The sequence below is a fragment of the Brachionichthys hirsutus genome, unplaced genomic scaffold (assembly GCF_040956055.1).
Source record: "Brachionichthys hirsutus isolate HB-005 unplaced genomic scaffold, CSIRO-AGI_Bhir_v1 contig_471, whole genome shotgun sequence".
NCBI classification, from domain to species: Eukaryota; Metazoa; Chordata; class Actinopteri; order Lophiiformes; family Brachionichthyidae; genus Brachionichthys; species Brachionichthys hirsutus.
In genome coordinates, this window is record NW_027180492.1 from 1 (window position 1) to 20,439 (window position 20,439).

Below are 20,439 nucleotides of genomic sequence, written 5' to 3' on the forward strand. Positions count from 1 at the left end.
GTGTCACCCGGAAAAAGTGTTGACAAGTCGGGCTATTGCTCATTATGATGACGTCTGCCTCGCACATTTCCGACGGATTGTCAAAAGCCGGCAAAAGCAGACGTCATTGGATCAGTTTTTCAAGAAACGCGAGGCAGAAAACACCGCAAAGGACCAGTAAACAAAGAGGACAAAAAGTAACAGCTAACAGGTAGATTAATATTTTTAAAAAATATCATAATGTAGCGTCCGTCGGACGCTGGAATAAGCACACGACGGGTAACTCTCTGTGTGTGTGGGTGCCGCGAGGAGGAGGAGGAGAACGGGAGAGCTGCGTAGCTCCCGCAGCTCTCCCGTTCCCCTCCTCCTCCTCGCGGCACCCACACACACACACCGCCCCTCCTCCCTGGATGCCTTTGCGGACTCTCTGCAGCGTAGGAATAATGAACACTCCTAAAACATGAACCGTTACAATACTTTTGCGGGGCTTGGAACGGATTAGTGCATTTACATTCAAAATGCGTCTCTACTTACGAAGTTTTCACGTTACGAAGCTACTCCCAGAACGGATTAAATTCGTAAGTAGAGGTACCACTGTACGAAAAATCTGAAGTCGCCGCAGTCTAACATGTACCGGTATTTGAAAATGTATTCACTGGATCCTACTGATGGCCAACACACACACACACACACTAATGCTCAATAAATGGTTACTGAGAGACAGGAAGCAAATGGGACGTATTATCAGTGGGAAACCTGAGCCGTTCGGATGCAGACAGCTGCTATTCTGGCCGGGTTGGGTAAGAGGCAGAACCAAATGTTGTGATCCACAGCTCCTCATTAGCACAAACAGTAGCAGTGGCAAGTCTTTGATGTTCCACACTTCATCACTTGCTGTCGGCTGTGTTGACTTTCCAGGCTAATGAAATGATGCACACTTGTTACTAAACAGGCAAGATCATAGGTTTTGAATTTGATCTTCCCAGTTTGCTTGACGCCACAGCTTGGTTTAGCCATTTCATTCCATATACCAGACAGATGAGGGGAAGGCATGACGGCTCCGTGACACAGACGGAATCATACGATAAGTACCCATCATCCTGTGTCTTGCTGCTGACCTCTACTTCCCTTGTTGCCAAGATACCACTAAATGTTGATGGATCAGATTCAATTTCAACCTATCCTGGTATTAAGTAAGAGGATCATATTCCAAGTGACCAGTTATTCTCTGAGTCAAACATTAATGTGGACAAGTGACATGGACAAAAGGGGCATGCGAGACAAATATCGATGCATTGAACAGTGAAAAATGCAGCAACTGAAGTGCTAATTATCTTAAATAAGATGCGCTTAACTTCACTACAACCGACAGTACACGGGGTTGTATCTGCTGTGTTCACGAGCCATAACAGAATCCGTCACATCGAAACATGGTAGCAGTGAATTGTTATGTGAAAAGACAAATGAGAAGAGTTGTTGGGAGACGTTTCAATATTATTTTGTGCTGTCGTGGATTAATATAAAGGTAACAAGTACAGAGAACAGAGAATAATAAACCATAATAATAATAGCAATGATAGTAATAATAACTTGGTGTTCAAACACAACACATGCAGTTATAGAATATATAGCTTTCATTTTGATGTTCTACTTTTGCGTTTCCCCATCTGATATAACATTCACAATAACAGTGTTTACTCAATGTCTGAAATTTGTACTGCAAACGACATGACTTAAGCTCGCTGTAATGTTCAGGGGTATTTTTAGAAAGGCCCTAGCAGTAACATTTAGAGCACAGAGATAGTAATGACACTATTACCGGTAGTTAAGAAAACTGAGACCTAAGATTGCTGGTAAAAACAATATCAAACTTTAGCGATGAAAAGATCGTTATGGGGTTAACAATAACCAGAACACTCGATGGCCATCCTATACTGCCTTTGGGATCATGGGAATGCATAACATTTTCTAAATATAGTATGCTCAAATCCATGCACATGGCTTTGTCGATTAGATGGCAGACAACTTGTTCCATTTCTCTGCAGCGCTAAAAGCAATCCTAGCCCAGTACCTGGAGAGCAGAGCTGGGATTGTCTTCTCTCATTGACACCATAGATGGATGTCCCCCCCCCCCATGTGGAAATGAAGGCAGCTATACTGAGAAGTCATGTCGGGGCTTTACAGAGGATCACAGGGAATTCCTCCATGAACTTCCTCTTATACCTTTATGACTAAACCCCCCATTCACGTGACATTCATATTGGGACACACAGCTGAATCATATTCTAAGCCCCGTCTCAGTTCATACCGAACAGTGCAGGAGCTCAGTTTTATGAACAATAGTCTCATCTGCTCAGCTTGGATTAAAGCAGACGTGGGGTCTCTCTTGAGAAAACGTTTCTTAAAGCAGGGTCAAGGTCAAACACTTGTGAAATTTGAACTGATACAAATGTATAGCGGAGACTGACAAAAGTGAAGATATGTTAGTAGGCCATGAAATAAGGGCCAGTATGTTCCCTGGGAACATTCCAGTCCGGGCCAAACCCTCAATACATTCCACATGTTATCAATCGATCCGTTTCCTGGCTTGGCCTCCAGTAACTTAAATTGCTTCAACAGATTCCGATTTTTTTTGTACATAGCACTGATCATTAAAGTTTTAACGCATTTACTATTCATTAGAAAGTACAAATGGGGTGCTTTTATAGACATTTCTAAATGTTAGGCTGAGTAATTCTGATGCTCATGATGGTCCAATGGAAACAGCACTGCATTTCAGTATTTTGTCAGTAAAAGATAGGGCACGGCGGTGATTGACTTGGCCTGCAGCAAAACATTCCCAGTGACCAACAGTGGTGAACGAAACTGCAGATTCTACTTGAATGACCAGTTCAACACATGCTATTGATAGTTTGCGTGATCTTAAATGTCCATTAATCCCCCGCCCCACCCCTTTTTTTTTTTTCATACTCAAAAATTAAGGATAATAAATAAGACTCTCAGATTAGACGCGACGAGCCTGAGTGAGTCATAACTTCACAATGGTGTGCCAATGTAATGAAAGGCACAGAGTTGTAGCTAACTGAAGGTCACACAAGTATGAATTGAGAATATAGTCAACATGTCAAGGATATGATTTACCATAATTACCGCTTTTGTCATGAGTGGGTGGACTTTATGCCGCTTCTCATGTACTTTTATTCCATACTAAAAAGCCCACAGCACAGTTCCCATTGAAGCACATGCAGCTCCTAGCATTGAGCATAAATCAAACACGCTCTGTAACCACAGACTTCTAACCCATTTTATAAGGAACAATTTGAAGGTAAACTTTTTGTGGCACATGTGATTTAAAATATATATATATATATATATATACATATACACTGTATATTTTCCCCTTCAAAGAAAGAGAAGCAGGACAAATGTAGACCGAAGCAACTGCAGAGTGATACAACGTTCCTCTGCTGACAGTTATTTCATTAACCAGCATGCTAAGAAGCACTAAAACATCTGTCTCTGTAAACCACAGAAGACATATAATGCTATTCATCATAACGTTGAGGCAAAATTAGAAGGAAACTATTTGGATAAGAATTTCCCAATGCTGCTAAGAAAATGTTAATATTGTGCCACAATATTCAAGTTGGTAATTTATGGAAACAACTCAACTCAAATGGAGTTGACGCATTTGATTGGTGTGACAGGATGTCAGTAGTTGTTAATGGACAGCAGATGTCAGCAGTGGGTCACCAAACGCTGTCTGATAGCACTGCTGTGACCTCATCTGATTATGGGACACATGATATTAGAACTTTAAAGTAAAGGTTTCAAGCTTGGTAAATGTTCACAACTCGAGACATCAGGGCTCAACACAGGTTGAGCTTTTTATTTTTTAGATATTCGAGTGCATTAAATCAATTCAGTTCCGTGTGTCGCATTCCGCATTTATTGCATAGGCCTATGTCAAACAGTTTTAACAACACATTCATGTTTTAATTAGTGTTTGAAGGAAAAAAAGGGAACTCGGCGGTTAACTGAATCCAGATCTACTGTCACACGTGGAAACAAACAAACACACCCACAGAGCTATGAGCAAGCATCCTCCTGACTGACTTTTTTTTGGGTCACACCCACAGCAGACAACACCCATGTGCAAGTCCTTTCCACGCATCAGCAATAACAAGCAAAACCCATTTAATTTAACACATTTACTCCCTTGTTAGTTGCCTCATCATTTAAGATGGACGGGCCAAGTTCCTCTTAACCTGAACCAGCCACAGCATGGCACCATTTACTGGATAAAGTACAGATATCACATAGCCAAATGCCTCCCATATCCTACGCATACCATCACACAACAGCATGTTTATATCATACTCAAGACAGGCTGAACCTGGAAAACAACCACATAATACAAACCAGTGCCAAGAACTGGCTGTCTGAAGCAAAGGGGAGCAATACTCCCAAAAGCGCCACACCCCCCCCCCCCCCCCTCTGGTCAGCTTAGCCTGAACTCACGCACAACTGTCTCTGCAGGGACTAGGCGAGGCAGAATCTCACCAAACAGCCCCACCTTGTTGGAGTGACTACAGGTTTGCATAATCTACTTCTGGCAGACACTCGAGACAAAAAAGCATGTGCAAAATTCAATGCATCACCAAATAACATTGGAATTCCCCACCCAGATCAATGCAGCCTTTGGGTTTAGCAGCGTGGTTTAAAGGCAGGCCAGCAGTGAATGCTGTGGCGTGTCTATGCATAATGCTGACGTGCGCTTATCTGAGGAGAAGCAATAAATGTCATGATGCCTGTGTGGAATCTGACAATGTCTTCAAAATGCTAGAGCGTGTCCTACAACATTTCCACACAAAGTCACAGCTACGTCTCAGTGGGCCCCGTCTCACTAACCCACTAAAGCTACTCCTAAAAAAGAGGCTGCCTCCAGTCTGCACCCAGAAGTAAATGCTGTGCTCTGCAACGTCTCACATTAAACCGACTGTAATTACATCACTCCAAATAATACGTTGGATTAAAATCCCAATTACAGACAATGACAGGGTGATGTTGATGCATTTCAGACCATGGCATACTTTAGGTACACGACAACGTGGTGGAACAACAGCAGAGTCATCAAATACTTCGCCTAAGACCTCCCACGCATCAACGTACGGAGGACAGCTTGCATCCAAGAGTCATCACATCACATGCAAACAGAGAGAGACGAGGAATTAGGTTAATTGACAAACCCTCAATGAAGTTTGGCCACGTCTTCTCCTCAGGTTCCAACAATGAATGGTCCCAGCCTTCATCAGGTGCAGCTTCTAGCAAGGTGGGGCCTGCCGCCCCTGAAAAAAGTGCCCTCTCTATGGCAATTTCTTCCAGAACATCCAGGTCCAACTCGTCTTCCTCCAGATCAGGTTGCACGGGAGGCGGAGGCTGCTCCCCATCTGACTGAGGACTGAGGACCTGCTTGACCTCAACAGTTTCTTCAACCACCACAATTTTCCTCTTCATGGCGGCCTCGTCTATGTCAGCACTCTCAGGCTCACAGGCGTCTCCCTGGCGAGGCCGGTTGTGTCGCGTAACTGCAGGTGTGCCAGTTGCAGAGGGCGTGTCTTCCGCGGAGTCCCTCTTCTTCTCTTCCTCGCGCTTTGAGGCCTGAGAAACAGAGAGCCTTTTCTCTGCGGAGCACTCTGCTGCCTGACTGGTGGAATGTTGTACAACTTGGGGAGGCTCCTCTTGCTTGGCGAGGGGGCTGTCCTGTGCACGAGCCGCAGCCGCCTCGGCCGTTACCGCTGGTGCTGCTGACGCTAATCCTCTGGCTGTGTGCGCTTCCTTCGAAGCAGAGGATGTTTTTGATTCGGGAGCCTCCCGCTTGACTTTTTCAGCAGCGAGCAGCGCTGGCTCCTCCTCCCCTTTGTCTGCCTGGGCTTCAGAGAGCACAGCTGCTGCCTGGCCGGTTTCCTCACTCCACATTCTTTTGGGAGTCGTCTTTGGAGAAACGCTCACTTCTGGCCGTGCAGAGGCCACGAGAGGGCCGTCTTTAACTGTGACCTTTGGTGGTGATGCAATGTTAGTAGACGCCGCTGCTTCTGCTTCAGGCAATAGGGCAGGATTTGTGTTTAGAGAGCCTGATACTGCTGACGGCGCCTGCTTTTTCCCTTTACCTTTCTTCTTACCCTTTGAGTGCACCTCTGCAGCTTTATCTGCGCTTTTGGATGCTTTAGCTGTGACTTGCTCGGATTCTGAAAGTGGCTTGAGGCTTTTCTCTTCAGGATGAGGCTGTGCTTGAGCGAGCTCCATATGAGTGGGTTTCTCCGCTATTACTGTTTCCACTTTGATGGCAGCAGTTTTCTCAGGATTCACTGGTTCCATGTGAGTGAGTGATTCAGCAACACATTTTTCCTTGGAGCATAATGGCCCCTGTGTTTTTTCACCATCACCGCTTCCCTCAATCATCTCTTTTGCTTCAGCCTCACCGACATGCTCCGCTGAGGGTAGTGGGGGAATCTGATCTGATGGCAGTTGCGACACTTCAGAAATCTTCCCGTGCTTGGTTTTTTCAGGGACTTTCATGATTAATTTCTCATTAATTTCAAGAGCCATTTCTTTTTTTTCCCCACCATCTCCATGAGTAGTATCTATCTGAGTCTTGTTTAGCAGTGCAGATGATGTCTCCTCAATCTTTATGCCAGTGCACACTTTCAATGGTTCTGTAATGAGCACTGGTGTGGGATGGTGAGCAATATCACCCAGCTCTGAAAGAGGCTCGTCTATGGAACATTGTTCCTTCTCCAACTTTGAATCAGGTAGTTCCTCAGCTTTGATGCCTGGAGATTTCTTTTTCTTCCTTTTTGATTTAGCACTTCCTTCAACCATTTGCTTGGGTTCCATAGGAACTTCTGTGGCAGCACCATTTTGACTGGGCTGAGGTGGAGAATCGTTTTGCATTGGCGTATGGCCTTGAACAGAAGCTTGAACGGCTTCATGGGTACCAGGTACTACTTCCTCATCTTTTTCCACGTGAGGAATCATTGTTAAATAGTTTCCTGTTGCTTTGCCCTTAAGAAGTTTCACATCCTCAGATCTGATCGCAGGTTCGCAGAGACTTGTGCTAATAGTAGTTTTAACTTTACTTATTGAGGACTTGGCAACCATAGCAGTCTTATGGGGCTCCTCATCAGTTTTTGGCTTTGCTGAGAGTTTCATTGGCTTTATTTCACCAACAATGGGCTCCTGAGTCACATTAACTTTTACTGGTAGTTCTTTTACTTCAACCTTGAGTACTGGTGCCTCACTGATAAAACTATCAGACAAGGCCTGAGTGATCTCCTCAGTTACTTTGGCAGGATGCTTGGCCACCTCAATATCCATTTTAAAATGAAGTAATGTCTTCACTTCGGCAGGTTTAACCAACTCTTCATTAGTTCTCTTGAGCTTTTCTTCAGTTACATTTTCATCAACAGGTTTTGTGATGACCGCTGTGTCAGCAAGGAGTTTGGAGGTCTCCTGACCAACAGCCATGTTAATCACTTCCTGGGATCTTACTTTATCAAATGTCATGTCGGTGGCAGCCATGGCCTCTGCCGATTTAACTAGATCTATGATTGCCTTTTTGGTCTTCTCCTCTCTGGCAGCTGCATCAGGAAGTGTTGTGATGCCTGAACTGCTTGCTGGTAATTGCATAGACTTTATAGAAGTTATTCCTTCAGTCATCTTAATCTTGTTTTTGGGAGTGGAGGATTCAGCTGGGATCTTTGATGCGGCAACACCTGCAGTCTCAGCTGCCGTTAATGGCAGACCTGTTTTGCAGGATACTGATGTAAAAGAGGTCTGTGAAACATCCTGTTTGAAGGCAGATTTCTGAACCTGGCCAGAAACGGGAACCTTTGCCTTCTGGACTTCAGATGATTTTTCCTCCTGTACTGCTGTTACTTGCTTTTCATTTCTCACATCATGCTGCTGACGAGAGACTCTCTTGATCCTATTCTCCTCTATTACAGCTGCATCACGTCTGAAGCCATCTCCCTTCATAAGCGGAGGCTGTGGCTGGCCCTCCACCCCCCATGATGATTTTGGCTTGATTGGCTCTGCAGCTAGTGGACGACCTCTAAACCTTGGGCTCCTATCAGAGTAGATGTCTCTTTCTCTGGGAACCATCATCTTATGACGGTAGCCTTGGCGCTCAACTTGGGCCTCTTGACTCTCTGCTTCACCCCTGCTTCCTGGCTTTGGAACATAAGATGTTGGACCTTCCACAGACTGGACCCATGAAGCCCGGTGAGCAATGGCCAGGGTGGCAGCTTGCTTCCTAACCCTCTGCAGGGAAGCAGGAATAATTTCAGGGGGTAGGTGGAGGTAGTCACGTAGGTAAACAATGCCCTCATTGGTCAAGTACCAGTAGAAGTGTATCCAGGCAAATGTCTCCTTCACATAGCCTTTGGATTTAAGAGAACCCATGGCACGGATTACTTGCAGGTTGCTCACACCCTGTACCTCAGGATGCTTGGCCTGAGGCCTCTTGTCCTTCTTGGCCACCATGACACCATCACGAAACAGGACCTCATAGATGGCCCTCAGATCCCGAAGGGGCATCAGCATTCCAGCAACCATTGTGCTTTATGTCAATACACACTTTAAATAAAACTGAAAAGAAAGCATTGAAGGAGGTTAACTAGGTTATTGTCACATGATGTGTGAAAGTATCCAGCATCAAAACCAACTTTCACAGGCATCTAAGTTCAAGCAGAAAAAAAATGAAAGAAGGAATCCATGAATCAGTTTCTTACGTTCTTTCCTTCTTGTTCTTGCTGATCCTTTGGATATTGTGAAGAAAAAAAGAATACTCCTCTGAAATTCGACTTTATATGAAAATCGTGCCGTCTCCTTATGTCCAGCGTGGCTGGGAATGAGCAGTCTCCGTCTTGCCGAGATGGCAATGACAGAATGAAGAGCGGCAGCGTGTGTGAGAGTGAGAGAGCGAGAGAGTGAGACACTTTTCTGTGCAGCTCCTCCTACCTTCTCTTTATTTCTTAGGAAAGAAAAAAACTGCATGGAAAACTAAAGTAAACAGCCCAGGAGGAAGTAGAAAGTAATTCACAAAGAATGTATTCGATAAACTCACTAGAAATAAATAAAAGAGAATTAAAGGAGCATGAATGGAGCCAGACACCGATGACGTGTGCTTGTAGCTCTGTGGGTTTTACACAGACACGTACAATACACTCTACAACTGGCTGAAACACACCTCTTGGCATTTCACCAACACCATCCCAATAAATGGGCTGTTCGAAACAGAGATTAGAAGACCGAGTTAACCAGTTGGTGTGCATTTATGCTGCCCTAAAGTTACATTTTCTGAGCAGGTTAGTTTGTAGACACCGTCTCATCTTGCACAATTCCTGATCATCCTATAATCCAGAGAGACTTCTGCTATACAAGAAGGTGTGGATATTTTTCGGATATCACGTTGCAGTCTTTTCATGTCTAACATGAAGACTGATGACATTTAAATACATTTCTTAGACTGGTGGTTATAAAACGAATTTTAAGTTGAATAGTCTTCGTATTTGTTTGTTTCGAGGGTTTCCAAGTCACCAGATGAAGCAAACGGCATTAAACTAAACACTATTTGGCACAGTAGCTCTTAAAAATGATGCAACAGGGTGTAAAAGCACACTAAAATTGTGCTGCTGCTTCAGGCAGCTAAGATTAGGGCTACGTGCCTTAATTTAGATGGGAGCCCAGGGTCTGCCTTTCACAACTAAATAAAGAGCTGTGCATTATAGCTAACCTTTTCAGAGCTCCCTGGAACAAGATATCAAATTTCTTCCTCTGGATCATTTCTCCCGTCTGTACATCTGTCTCCGGCTCGTCTCTCCGTGTCATCGAGAGAGAGAGAGTCCACTCGTGACGAGCTTCGTGAAAACGAGAGTGGAAGGAAAGCCGATCATTGATGGGGCGCGGGGGGGGGTCTGTATATGCACTATGCACTCGTACCTTTGAACAGAAAAGTGCTATTGTGACGCGCAGAGTTGAGAGGGCCGAACTGGTCTAGAACACAGTGCTCCCCAGTTGTGACTTAATGGTGGCAACGAAATGTTAAGTATCCTCCCGTTTGAAACCACACATGCTCTTGCACATCCAAATGCTGGCAGGAAGAAGCGTTTCCATGTTATTTACCGTGCCAGCAGTATATTGAAGAGAGGCAGCATGCTGCAGCTCTAATCTCAGGACTGCACTGGTGTGAAAAAGCTGCTTTTCTAAACAGTAGAGCTGTTCTTAAATCATATCACATACCATAACACGAAGCACAAAGACACCAGAAGGATGTCAATCAAACTACAATCACAATGGCAAGCTTCAATCGAGCTAAAGATCACCGTGGAATTCAGCAAAGACAGCACTGACAAGAAAACAATACCTGGTCATGACAAACTGTCATGCACAGGTATAGTATGTAAATATTATTGCACATAACTCTACTGAAACTATGTGGTGATGCTTTAAGCCATTTGCCCCACCTAAAGGAAATAAGCTCTAACTTATCAAGTGTTTTCTTTTCTTTGGTGGTGCAGATGAGTTTAATCTCGCTAGAAGCTGGGAGGAGTTTTCTCAGGTTCATCGTACAGCGCAACGTGAAGGAAAGGCATTCCCCTATATTACGGAACAAATGTTGGATCATTGATCTGCCGCTGTTTGCAGTGGACAAGAAGGATGGGAGACACCGCCCGTGAATGCATACTGCACATGCATGAATGTGCAAGCTGAAACTCAAGTTGGAGTATTCCCTTACATGAAAGGTAGTTAAAAGGCACTGAAATAAATACACACCATTCAAAGGAGAACAAGCAGTTGTGTGCTAAACTGAATCTCATTTGAGGTGATGTGCTTCAAAATCCATGGCGGCCTTCTCTCCAAGCCACATCAGTGTGATTACATGCACGGTTTATGCACAAAGTGTGCAGTGAACTTCAAATTTCTAACAGTGATCCTTATTCTCGGTTGAGGCCCAGTCCATTTTAGCCATCGAAAACTCAAATCTGCCCAAGAGAAATACTGCATCACCCAGCTGGACAAACCGTGGCAATGAACAAGGTGCGCTGCAGCTGCTTTCCACATGCAGGGACTGTGTGCAGGTTTGGTCTTATCAACTTTATGAATGATCAGAACTAGACTCTCTGAAGGGTGATTCGCTGTGGCACCAATATCACCTCACCTTATCCATTTTATTAACAAACTTTGCAGTATATAGCCACGAATGGATGCATCAGGTGAGCGATTACGGCAGAAAAGGAAGCACTAAGACTTTGTGGAATCCAACTTCTCTTTTCAATGCCTCTGACTGCTGTGCAGTTGGGTCCTGCACATGCACCCTCCCATTTTGATATCAGATCCAAGCCACTTCAAGCACTTCCAGAGAAAGGTCAGCAGAACAACCCATTCACACTGGTGCACGTGTGGTTTCATTACAGGAAGTTATGCAGCGGAAACGAGAATACATTTCTTATCACATTAAAATGAGGTCAATGAATGGAACGTAATTTTAATAAACTGGTAGGATTAAGACACAGTTGGAATAATCATCCACCATCTAGCTGGAATTTAGTCCTGCATCACATGTTGAACTATTAAATGTGATGGTGCACCCTTGAAATTAGATTTTGAAAAATAAGGTGGCGATTGTGAAAGAAAATGTGATAGATTAATCACAGATTTGTGCGCCTCAGGCTACATAAAATCATGACTTGCAGTTTTATAGCTATGATGAATCATTCGGCAATGCCTGAGAGCTTGAGCTGGACGACCGGGCTATTTTCATTTGAGGAGTTTATATTTAATGGCAGAGTATAGTTAAAGGAATGACCCCCCCCCCCCTCCTCCTCCCCGTGGGACAGCTGGGGGCCCTCAGACAGAGCTGCTGCATGTTACACCTCCAACCTAGGAACCTGCTATTGTTAGAGATTTGTCAAAGCAGCTCTGCATGGAGGGAGGGGTTGTCAGCACAGTAATTATAGGCTTTGTATGAAGGCAGTTTTAATTTATGGAGTTGAAGCCACAACAAATTATGAAGCAATTACTTATATTTAACTGACATTAAAAAAATATGGCAACAATACGTTGGCTTTGAGTTTTTATCAAGTGGAAATGTAATATTCTCTTCAGACTTGGGACTGGTGATTCCTCGAGCACCACCGTTAGGTTAGCTGGGGAATAAAGACAAGAAGGATGCAAGATGAATTTATTTCAGTTTAGTCTATCTCTGGTGAGATTTTTGAATGGCCTCTGAGACTGAGACTGCTGAGACATGCATTGCAGCTGCAACTTTTGCTATCAGAACTAGAATTGAAGACAAGCGCCACGATTGCCACAACATATCAGCAGGCCTGAATTATGCCTGTTTGAATATGAGGTTTGATGCAGATTCCAAGTAGCATATGAAATGCTGGCTACTGAATAGAAAAGTATACTGAAATGGACTGCAGGTAAATAAAATATAATGCATGTACGTACAAAATGTTTCTGCGGGCCGGCAGTATGTATTCAGAAATGTATACACATTTAATTTCTTTCCTCATTAAACAGCTGGCAAAGTACATTTTCAGTACATATAAATTGTAAAATTCTTCCTCTTTAAACTAAAGCTCTCTGGGACAAGTTTGTGACTTTGTGCTATATATATAAACTGGACTTATTGTAGCATCATGACTGACTGAATGAGAAGCCTTAGGTCTGCACTCATATATCATCAAAGAAAACCTTGACTGATATGTGATATATGGGCGCATGAGCATGTGTGTCAATTAGTGCATGCCCAAGCAGAGAATGCAGACTGACTTGAGACCAGTGCTAACTGGTCCAGGGTCACCCTGAGTGTACCTTGGATGATATTGCGACTAGTAAAATAGTTTCCAAACTGTACCACCAAAGACAAAACCCCACAGCAGTGTTAAATGACAGATTAGCTTTAAACAGAGGATCCCTTGTGTGGAAGGTTAATTTCCCTCGCCGAAGCGGAGGCGAGGGTATTGCAATTGGGTGCATTTGTCTGTCTGTTTGTCTGTCTGTCCGAGCGCATAGCTCTCCTCCCCGAGAATGGCGTTGATTCGGATCTGGATCCAGATTCTAGAATTAGTTTTACATCTGGAATTGTGCCTGTGCTGTAAACTGCCACTTTAAGAGGGAGGGACACGAATGGCATGATGGGAAAAAGAGTCCAGAAGGAGTCGTGTAGTACGTTCCGGAGCAGCAAGCTAGAGCAGGTTTGGCTCCTCTGATCCGGAAGCCCTGTTTACTATCTCACAAGATCGAATAGTCTTTTGGAGGCGAGGGTCTGCAATCTCTGATTGTCGTTTTCTAGTTAATGGTGTATTTGGCATTTCTCACATAAGTGCATGAAAAAATATTCCTTTGCTCTTGGATAACTTTCTTTTCTCTTTTCAGCAGGTGAATAACAAGAGACAACCTGATTTCTGAAACAATCAAGACACTGCAGGATCTGATCTGATCAGAATCATGTTGCTTTAACCAAATTGAAATGTGCCTGCCTTGTAAATATCTTCGGAATAACTTGTTAAAACAAACAAAGAAAGTGTTGTGTCGGGCGCTTGCAAATGTGTTAAAGTGAAAGAAAGTGTGAGTAAAGAGTGTTTCTTTTTAGGTCAGCAGCCATGCTGAAGTCACAAAGAATAGCCTACTGTGTGAGCAGGAGAAAAAAAAATCTTGGCTTTTGTTGTGCTATTATACACAAAACTGCACATGGAAAGTCTTTAACCTCATGTGTGCTGCTTGAGGTAAAAAATAACTGGGTTTGCTTATGTGCTCAACTCCACGAGTCACAGACTTCTGCTTTTCCAGAGTGGAAAGAAATGAAGTCACAAATTATAACGCGACTCCACCCTCCACCTCCACCTCCACCCTCCCTAATGAGCGAAAAGAAGTGAGAGCACCCGAAAAGTCAAGTTCCTTTCATTGTAATTGACAAGCAGTGGAGTTTCGGTTTTCGAACGTATTGATTTTCGAACACTATCACAGAACGAATTATGTTTGACAAACGTCTGCCAAGCACCCAAACTCAATGCCCATTCAATTCCAATGCTCAAATGAACAGATGGCACCTTTCAGAATCAGAATCATCTTATTGCCATTGTGAATGAGGGCCCTTTACCAAATGGGTGTGAATGAGTGAATGCTGATTCATTTAGTAAAGTGCTTTGAGGTGTTATATAAAGCTTGGTACCTTCATCATATCCTGTTCAATTTGATCAATAAGAAATTGGCTCTTGGGGGAAAGTTCTGCACCCAGTTATGATAAAAAAAAAAAGAAAATGCTTCATGTTGTAGGGTTTTCCCAAACCCTCTTCCGGTTCTTTGTTCTCCTTCGTGGGCGCGTAGTAAATGAGGAGGACGTAGGTAAAGATTAAAATATTTATATAACAAAGAGATCAGTACAGATTGGTTTAGATTATCAGCGCTGAGGTTCGATCATGTTCCTTGTGTGCGTCTCAAGTCCGAACAAAGGGCCGCCCTCTGTTTCCGTGTGTACATATCCATGGGCCCATCCCCTGAGCGGGTGGGGCCCGCCCCAGCCAATCTTACCCCCTGTTATTCAGCGTCATTATGTGTCGTCACCAATGAGACGTTCAAGTGTTATCAGTGATAATAATACTGTTGTGATGTCGGCGTGGAATCACGTCGTGGAATCCCATCTAATACGGGAATTCCCTACAATGTCAACAAGTTCAAGCAGCGAGATGTGGACAGTAAATTTCGATTCCGTTGTTCTTTCTCCAGACAGAACTTGTTCATGCTAGCAGAGCTCAACGACAGCCAGGGATCAGAGTCAGCATGCAAGAGCAAGAAAGGGCTGCACCATTGTTGCATAAAACCGATGATGTCTTCAGCTTGGAATTTAATCCTCTAGATTCCATAAAATCCAGATGATCCAGAGTTGTTGTCTCTATGTGGCCACACCTCTTCATGACAAACTTTCACCCAACCAATGCTGACACCCGCTCTCAATGCGTCCTGCCTCCTTGTCAAGCACGCCGCGATGAATCAAGTTTTGCACTTACCTTTCTTTGGGCTCAGCCAGAACCGATCGCCAAGAAGATCTCCATCCATGCCGCTTTGATTTGACATAGCATGCAGTTTCTTACTGATTTTACCACGCAGTAAAAAACAAAGAGTGCTACTCCTTCACCCAATGCCCGGATCAACATGGGCACGCACGATGTGTCTAAAAAAGAGACGGACGGGAAGTGCAGGGGCTAGATTCTGGGTAGGGAGGGTGTTAGTGTGAAAGGAACAAGGGAATCTTTTTTATCTCTGTCCCATAAATGCAGAGGGCCTAACACTTCCTCTCTGCTGCCCCGGATACCCTGCACCACGTCGCATTTATCCGAAGGCACCCCACGCTTTATTCCAGCAAGAGCTAACTGGCCGATTAACACTGGTTGGCTTGTTCACAGAACCTCACAAATTACAGCCCAATAGATCAAGAGAGATGGAAACTAGAAAAGACAAAAAAAGAAAGAGCAGGGAGGTTTGGAAAGCGCAACCCAACAGAAACTTTGGCTTGTTTGCTTGCATACTTTTCCATCTTACGGGAGCAATTACGTTTTCTGTAAGTCGTTAAAGAAGACAGGATAATAATATAACTGGGGATAAAAGGATTATCCATAACACAATGTTTCAATTCCAATTGTATTTTTAAAAACTGGTGAGATAACAGAAGCAGGCTCTCACAAAATGGAGCTGCAGAATGATCGGTGAGGAGGTTATAAAATGGCTCTATTGCTCAAGGTCAAGCGATGCCAAGAGAGACCAGCCTGTCGGTGCCACAGAGAAACACACACACACACACACACACACACACGCATGCACCAATGTTATGTGTGTCTAAGCTTATGCACTCCCGCGTTATGCTGTGTTTGAATGTAATTTTTTTATTTTTTGTGAGTGAGTGTGTATTGAAAAACAATTTACCAAAGTCACGTTCTGAGGAATAAAGAAAAAAGAAATGTGAATATTTACAGGATGACTCAGCAAACCACACATGGGTGTGGTAATTCTGGGCTATGTTGCCGTGGAAACAGCCCACGAGTTAAGCAAATACCATGTGCTGTCCACGGTCAAGGACCCGTGGAACGTGGGCTGGCTCGCCGCTGCCAGGGGCAACAGACTAACAAACACAGGACACAGGATACCGACTCTTCCTGATTTGCTGCCACAATTTATGGATTTGCATTGTAACCTGAAGAGGCCGAGCTTTATTTTTGGACAGGCATCCTGAAGACTGGCCAGGCTGCTCCTCAACACATACAGTATGTGCTGCGAATGGTCACAGGCACACATGCAGGTGATTTATTACCCACCCCCATTAAAGCCCTCCACCTAAAAGGAATGAATCAGGTGTATTCTGTCTTTCATTGTAAAGAAATAGTAAAAATGACTGCAGAAGTCACTCCTCTCACAATAAGACTGAGTGTCTCGGGAGAGAAAAGGCAGATTCTTCCACAGCTGCAACAGAGTCACAGACAGCAGTGACTCACCCTCATAATTATCTATGTCACATCCATGAAGTGGTTTTCACTGAGGTGAAACAGAACCCTTGTAAGCGCCATCACTTCAAGAAAAAAAAAATCTGGGGGGACGAAAACAAAAGGAAAAACACAGCATTTTACATTCCTAATGACGCTCTTTTGAATGTGTTTATGTGAGAAAATGAACAAGCCTCAATGTGCCCTTGTGCAGTCTGAAGGGTTTTATCTGATGCAGAAAATACTTGTCATTCCAGAGCTTCAGCGTAAACCAGCGCTCCATCCCGGCAGCATGGCTGGCAGGTACGCATGTGAACCACAGGCGCCGTCAAGAAAGGGAAAAGAGAAATGAATGGGACCTGAACAGAATGTAATGGGTGAGAAGAGCATGTCCTCAATTACTATCCCTTCTTTGCTCTTTCAGTTGTTTTCTTCAAGAACTTCCGGAATGTACTGGTTGTATGAGTCACAGGCCCTATAATTAAGGAGAATGCAAAAATAATCTGCCCAACATGTCCCGTCTTGCAACAAACTGGCACCAATGTGACAAGAATAATTCATGCGGCCTGCTCCAAGTCTGTGCATGTAACTAATACAACAAGAAACAGGATACACCGGTAACAGAAAAGGAGGCAAATATTTGAAATTGGGCTTCAGCTGCTGAAAGAGTGTCCGAATTTTGGAAATTTTGGAAATAAAGCTCTATACATCCCAGCACACACTAAATCTTTGGATGGGATGGGCCACGAAAGATCTATCAAGTGGAAACAAGTAGGCTAAATGTTCAAGCGTCAGTTGAAAGAGCTTCTGAAATGGGGCAGCTTCATTGTGTGTGTGTGTGTGTGTGTGGGGGGGGGGGGGGGGGGGGGGTCTTCATGCCCCTGTACTGGTGTTGACTGCATTTCACTTTCTTGTTGGCTCTTTCTCATCGCCATGCCAGGATTGGCTTCACATCCTGTTTTCGGCTCTCACACCTATAGCTAAAACTCCTGCCATAAAGATGACATAAGAGTCTGAACAATGGGCAGCTTTCCATTCCTGAAAAAAAACGGTGTTCTGGAGCTCCTCCAGTCCTGAACAATACAGTGGAGTCCTTTACTTCTGCTGGCAGAAAAACAGCTGAACACACAAAAACACCAAAAGCAACTCTTATATAAGAGCCCACAGAAGTAGTCATTTGAGTTTGTTCCTAGTTTGCCTGGAAGGCTCGGTGGTTCTGTCAGGACAAAAAAGCAGGGCTACCGATCTGCCTTGTTAACGGAGGACCGCTCTGGGTTTTCACTCCTCAACATGCAAAATGAATCTGATTTTACATCATTTACTATCACAAATTACGTGCGAATGAACGGATAACATTGCATGGCATGAAACTGCGTTAACAGTGCACTATTGTGGCGATTGAACAATACCTTGCACGGCAAGGGGATCGGACACAAGAGTATCAAATGGATTTAACGGCAGGATGTCCTCTGAAGGGAAACCCATGCCAGCTGGATCGCCCCTCAAGGACCTCCCTTTGCAAAGCTGCCGGAGCACCAGCGTGAGGCGGTCTCAGCGACTCCTCCCCCCCGAAGGTGGTGGAACCAGTTTGCATCAAGGCTCATGCAGACAGGGACTGATCTGTCTGAACGAATCACGTGACTTCATTGTTCAGACAATCCAGTGCGAAGTCGCTGTGTGGAATCACAAGTTTGCTACTGTATTGAAATTAGAGGGCACACACACACACACACACACACACACACACACACAAACACGTTCTTGCCATATTTTCTTTATGATTAAAGTTCACAGTAACTGAAGTTCATTGTTTGCCTCCAACACCCACGGATTCATCCCAGCAGCTATCAACCCAAGAAGCACACCAAAACGTCTCATTGACGACAGAGGTCAGAAAAGAGTGCGAGATCTTCACTTGTTCACCAAATTAGAAAATGGTCGTTATTTCCATGCAACTTAAGTAAAGTTTACATCGAAGAGTTCCAGCTGTTCCAGCCCCTCCAGTGGTCTATTACACTGGGATGTCAACATTCCATCTGCCCCTCCTAGGAAAACTATAACCTGCAAGGAAAGGGCTCCACCTCACCCTTCTGATTCCGAAGAACTGTGACTCATTCCAAACTGCCTCAAAACAATTCCGTCTATCAGTGAACGATTACTGCAATCATGCATTCAAAGTAGTGATATGCAGAACTTGCACAAAGGGTCTCAACTCGTAGACAAGTGAAACGTCTCAGTGTTACCTTTTTTGCTTTGTAATTTGTTCATTCAGCCATGCATGAGGAAAACACAAGTAGTGAACGGCAGTCAGCCAAGTGAGAAAAAAAAAAGTTAGCAATATCAAAGTACTTATTGTTTCAGATGTTCTGGATCCTCAACGGCAGCAAAACAACAGAAGAGGAACTCACCTGCAAAACAGAAAGACAGGTCATTAGCATAATTCAACACTCGTAATAACCGCAGGAACATTTTTATTCTGTTACATTTCTCATAAACACAGTGAAACCGTCAACAGCACAGTTCAGCACAGAGAGAAATGCGTAGGAATAGGAGAAACTGTTCCTTCAGGTGTTTTGCATGAGAAGCAGAGCACGGCGACCTCTGATGCAAAAGTGGAGCTCAAATAGATGAATTTATCCTCTGGTTTAAACAAGCAACTGGAAAATAGTTCAATTAAAGATGAACTATGATGATTGATCCTCCAGATTAAAGATCCCACGTGCGATAACAGACTCTCCTTTTTCCCTGCATGTGCAGTGGATGATTCAACTTTCTACCATCAGACTTTTGACGGCTGAATTTTGAACCAGGATTGGTTCCCAGCTCATTTGTGATGTCACAACTGATTGCTGTATGCCCACAGACAAAATGTCCACATTTGAAAGATGAGTGTGAGCTCATCTTTAATTCTGATCATCAGACATGCGTTATTAAACCACGCAGTGAAGATCAGACATTCTACTGCTGGAGGAGAAATTAAAGGATTTGGACTGAAAGAGGCTTTAAACTTTCATCAGCCAGAGGGAATTATGAGCAAAAGAAAATTTAGATTTTCCAAATAAACATGGAAAAATCCTTCCACGGGGAATTATCTGTCCCTGAGGTGAGCTCAGTGTAGCTGGGTTATACCGCCATCTGCTGGACACAAGGTATAAAATCTGGCCTTGCTCTTTTTATAATAGTAATTCACATTCAAGGTTGAAAGTCCTTTGATGACACGAACACAACAAGGAGACGGGTCCTGATAATTCATGGCCATCTGGTCCATTTGCATCTAAATAAACTACAGGCTATCTTTCTACTTATTATTTTGTCATTGAAAAGTTACATATTAGTATTACCGCAATGCTAAATACGGCCACAAGAAAGAGCAAGGTCAGCAAGTCTTTCCAAACTTCTTTGAAGGATGGGACTATTTCAGCTGAAAGGTTCAAACGTTACAGCTGTCATTTGAACCAAGGATGTCCCCCTCCCCCTCCCTCTGCCCTGAACCCTCGCCACCCACGTCGGCTCACTGCTGTGCAGGACATACTGGTCCTGCTGGTGTTCCTTGTGTGTAGCCTGCACTGTGTTAAATCATCGCTTTATGACATCTCTGATCAGTTGAAATAGCTCACTCTAAAAAAAGGACCCATCTAACGTGTGGCATGGTCGTCAGCAGCTGCCAGTATTTAGGATGAAAGTTATTGGAGAATGTTTTCCATAAAATGACTGACTATGTTATGCGAAGTAAATTAATCTTTGGTGAAAACCGACAAGATATATTTTTGATGAGGAAACTTCACATCATTCAGCAGAGGATGAAAGTCAAAATAATTACTTTGATTATCCACTAAACAGACAATTACCATCTTAAATCTATCCATTAACTTGAGATGAACTACATCACAAGATGGTGAAAATCTCCATTGCAAAG